This window comes from Gossypium arboreum, chromosome 7, assembly GCF_025698485.1.
Source record: "Gossypium arboreum isolate Shixiya-1 chromosome 7, ASM2569848v2, whole genome shotgun sequence".
Taxonomy (NCBI): Eukaryota; Viridiplantae; Streptophyta; class Magnoliopsida; order Malvales; family Malvaceae; genus Gossypium; species Gossypium arboreum.
Genome location: NC_069076.1, coordinates 74,947,911 through 74,952,938, shown reverse-complemented (window position 1 = coordinate 74,952,938; position 5,028 = coordinate 74,947,911). Strand labels below are relative to the sequence as shown.

Genomic DNA, 5,028 nt, shown 5'->3' with positions numbered 1-5,028 from the left:
GCAAATGACTCACCCAAACGAAACTTTCCGCTTCAACCTTTCATTAGAACAAGAATACACATAGACAACTCTGGTTCTCAGGATAACGTGAATACACAAGATGAAGCCCTGAGCGCATAAGTGAAGGAATAAAAAAATGAAATGGATGAGCTACGCTGAGACGTATGAGCATTACATCCTAAGTCGTAGAACATGTAACAGCCCGATTTTGGCTAAATAGGAACAATAGTTTTGGAACCACAAATTCGAGGTCAGAAAAATATTTTAATATTATTTTTAGTTTCTATGGCATGTGATTAGGTATGTATGAAAATTTTGTGTTTTAATTTTATCGATTGGATGGTTAATTTGATAAAAGGACTAAATCGAGGAAAATGCAAAAGTAGCCTGCTATATGTTAAAAGTGCTTGATTGCTATGAAATTAAAAGGTGGAAGTCCTTATTATGAAATTAGACCTTGGATAGTGGAATTTGACATGAATAGCCATCCATTATATGCTTATAAATGTTATTAAATAAAGGTATTTTGATAATTATCTAAACAAGTTATAAATTAATAAAACAAAAGTTAAAAATTATGTCATCATCTCCAAATTACAACTGAAAATCAGAAAAAGAAATAGGTTTTTGAGTTCTCATGCATTCAGAAATTACAAGCTTGATTAAGGTACGGTTTTAGCTCAGTTTTTAATAATTTCTATATTTTTGTGATCATTGCTTTGAGTACTAGCTAACCCATACCTTAATTTCTGGAATTTATGATGATTTTGTGAAGTGCCATTGATGAATTATTAAGCTTTTAAATGTTTGATGTTAGGAAATAAGTATTTGATGATAGATATACATATTTTACAAAGTTAATTTGAGTAAAAATACATATGATAAACCGTAATATATACATGTTTTTACCCTATTCTTAACATATTTATGGATGATTTTTCCTTGGTTTCATTGAATTCGATGCTCCTAATCCTTTAAATTCATGTTTTGTACTTAGGCAAGCATTGGAAGGTGAAAAGAGCAAGAAACGAGCCAAAAACAGACAAAATGGGCCTAATTCAGCATGGCACACGGCCTAGGCACTTCCACGCGGGTGATCCACACGCCCGTGTGTGACACACGGGTAGACCACATGCCCATGTGTTAGGGCCATGTCGACACAAAATCAAGTCAGAATTACACATGGCCTGAGCACCTTCACACGGGCGTGGCACACGGTCGTGTCCCTGTCGAGCCTAAGTCTAATTCTACTCAGAAAGGCTAATTTTAGGCTAATTTGGGCATTCCAAAGTCTATTTAAAGACCCTAGAAGAGGATTAAAAGGGGCACACAGAGTTGAAGGTAGAAAATACTCAAGGACAACCATCAGAATCACCTCAGAGGCAGGATCTGCATCAAGACTGAAGATTTCCATCCAATTTCCTAGAAGTTCTTTAAGTTTCTTTATGCTTTGTTGTTTTCCAAACTTTAAGATGTTTTCCATTATTATTATGAACTAAACTCCCTAAATACCTAAGGGAGATAAAACTTAAGATGGATCTTATTATTATTTGAGTTATATGATAAATACTTGTTCTTATTTTTAATTGTGAATTTAACCCTTGCTTTAATATTCTAGGATATCAATTCAGGTTTTTGATGTGCTTATTCAGTGGAGCAAAAGTCCCTATTTAAGAGTAGATCATTCATAATTAAGTGGAGTTACATGCAATCCTAGAGATAAGACGACATAAATCTACTGGATTAGAGTCAAATCTAATAAGGGAATCCATAGATCGAGTTAATACGACAATAGGGGTTTTAATTAGAAAGAGATTTCAATTAATCAACCTAGAGTCAGTTGTTTTTAGTCTCGAGAGAGATATTAACATAAATTAGGGATTTCTACGGTTTAATTCAAGTGAATAAATCGTCTAACTCAAAGGTAATAAGTGAAGTCTAGGTGGATTCTTCCTTGGGTGTTGTCTTCTCCATCGGTTTTCTAAAAAGTATTTCCAACTTTAATCTCTGTCGTAACCTTAGTTAGCTAGATAGTTAATTTTAGTTTTAAAACATCCCTTCCATTCTTAGGCTAGATAATAAAAAGATAGTAATTACTAGTACTTTTAGTCCTCTGGATAATTTATTCCGGTCTTACCACAATTATACTACTGTTTGATAGGTGCGCTGGCCTTAGTAGAATTTTTAGTTAGTTTTACGACCATCAAGTTTTTGGTGCCGTTGCCGGGGACTAAGATATTAGGAACGCTTAATTTTTATTACTTTATCCATTTTTAATTATTGCAATTTAAGTTTGTTTTTGTTTTTATTTTTAATTACTATTTTTTTTTCTTTACATTCAGTAGGTTTTTATAGTTTATGACTAGAAGAAACCCGTCAGGACCTCTACTTTTTTACAGTGAAATTGAGAACACAACTCGCAGAAACCGAATAGAAATAATGCGAAGCCTACAATACATAGAGGAAGGGTGAGAGAATGATATTCATACTACGACTGAAGAGATGGCTGATAATCAGAATAATCCGCTACCTCCTGTGGTTGCTGCAAATCCAGTAGATTAAAATCCCGCTCCTCGTACTATGTATGATTATGCTAGACCTACTTTAACAGGAACTGAATCAAGTATAGTTAGACCTGCTGTTGCTGCAAATAATTTTGAACTGAAACCTAACATGATCCAAATGATACAACAGTATGTTCAGTTTGATGGTTTGTAGGACGAGGATCCAAACACTCATTTAGCAAATTTTCTGGAATTCTGCGACACCTTTAAGATCAATGGCGTTTCTGAAGATGCCATTCGCCTTTGGTTGTTTCCCTTTTCATTAAGGAATAAAGCTAAATAGTGGTTGAACTCGTTACCTCGAGGGTCAATCACCACTTGGAAACAAATGGCCGGAAAATTTTGGCTTAAATATTTTTCAGCGGCTAAAACGACTAAATTACGGAATGATATCTCTTTTTTTGTGCAGATGGATTGAGAAACACTTTATGATGCATGGGAGAGATACAAAGATCTATTGAGAAGGTTTCCTCACCATAGATTACCCCTTTGGCTACAAGTTCAAACTTTCCACAACGGGTTAAATCCCTCAACTAGACAAATGATCGACGCAGCTGCTGGTGGAACTATCAATAACAAAACACCTGAAGAGGCTTATGAGTTCATAGAAGAGATGTCATTGATTAATTATCAGTGGAAAGTCATGAGGACAAAGCCGACAAAAGCAGCCGGCGTTTTTAACGTCGATTCGGTTGCTATGCTTTCCAATCAGGTAGAACTTTTGAATAGAAAAATTGATGGTTTACTTGGTTCTACGCAGGTACATCCAGTAATGCAGTACGACGCAAGTGGAGGTGGATTAATCAATTCAGAATATCCACCCTATGACCCCAACATGGAGAACAAGCAATTGAACTATATGGGTAATAATCCTCGACCTCAAAATAATCCTTATAGTAACACTTACAATGTAGGTTGGAGGAACCACCCAAATTTCTCATGGGGAGGCCAAGGAAATCAACGACCACCACCCCCTCTAGGTTTCCAACAACAACCTTACCAGTAAGAGAAAAAGCCGAACCTTTAGGAGATGATGACAAAGTTTATTTCAGTAGCGAAAACCCATTTTCAGAACACTGAAACTGCACTTAAAAATCAGCAAGCATCAATTTAAGGACTCGAGAATCAAATTAGACAACTGGCTAAGATAATTCCAGAAAGACCACTAGGGAGTCTACCTAGTAACACCGAACCCAATCCAAAAGAGCATGTGAAAGCAGTTACACTAAGGAGTGGGAAAGTGTTAGCTGAATCTAAAAAGAAGCCACTACAAGAAGCTGACAGAAACGAATGAGAGGAGATAAAACCCGACAACAGCAAAAATTCAGTACCAAATGAGTATAGACCACCAATCTCATATCCAGCAAAGTTGAAGAAAAGCCGCATGGATACACAATTCTATAAATTTCTTGAACTCTTTAAACAGTTACATATTAACTTACCCTTTGTTGAAGCTATCTCGCAGATGCCTACATATGCAAAATTTTTTAAGGAACTTGTGACAAACAAAAGGAAGTTTGAAGAATTGTCCACAGTAGAACTAAACGAGGAATGCTCAGACATACTCTAGAATAAACTGCCAACCAAACTGAAGGATCCGAGAATTTTTACTATTCCCTGCTTAATTGGTAGTTTAAATGTTGAAAAGGCACTGGCTGATCTAGGGGCGAGTATTAATCTGATGCCTTACAAAATGTTTAAGCAACTTGGTCTTGGGGAACCGAAATCCACTAGGATGAGTATTCAACTAGTTGATAGATCTATTAAATATCCTAGAGGTATTATAGAGGATGTGCTTGTAAAAGTAGATAAATTTATATTCCCTGTTGATTTTGTTGTGGTTGACATGAATGAGGATGTTGAGGTGCCTTTAATTTTAGGTTGTCCATTTTTAGCCACTGCTCGGGCTGTTATTGATGTGGGTGATGGTAAACTTGTGCTTAGGGTAGGTGACGAAGAGATTATTTTTAAAATATATGATGCAATGAGATTTTTTAGGGAACAGGATGATTCATGTTATTTTGTTGACTATTGATCATGCTACTCAAGATTCTTTATAGGAAATCGTGCATAAGGACGTGTTGGAACTGTGTCTTGCCCAATGAAAGGAGGAAAATGACGATGATTCTGCGATAGGTAAGATAAAAGCTGAACTAAATGCCAATGAGCCCTCATTGAGACATAAGAGCTATGAAGATATTGAGGTAAGCAATGAATTAAGTTAAAACTCTCTGTTGAAGAACCTCTTAAATTGGAATTAAAACAACTACCAAATCACTTAGAATATGCGTTTCTTGGAAATAATTCCACATTACCAGTGATTATTGCTTCAAATTTATAGCCAACTGAAAATGACGAGTTACTTCAAGTGTTGAAGGAGCACAAAAGAGCCATAACTTGGAAAATTTCTAACATAAGAGAGATCAGTCCTTTTTTTTTGCACACATAAAATTTTAATGGACGA

General features: G+C 35.6%; 1 non-coding gene across 1 annotated transcript; it reads right to left on the bottom strand.

Moving 5' to 3' along the window:
• Positions 1-2,940: 2,940 nt before the first annotated feature.
• Positions 2,941-3,047, bottom strand: LOC128295872 (small nucleolar RNA R71). The gene has a single exon (XR_008286421.1). It is a non-coding gene; the product is annotated as a small nucleolar RNA R71 (small nucleolar RNA).
• Positions 3,048-5,028: the final 1,981 nt, after the last annotated feature.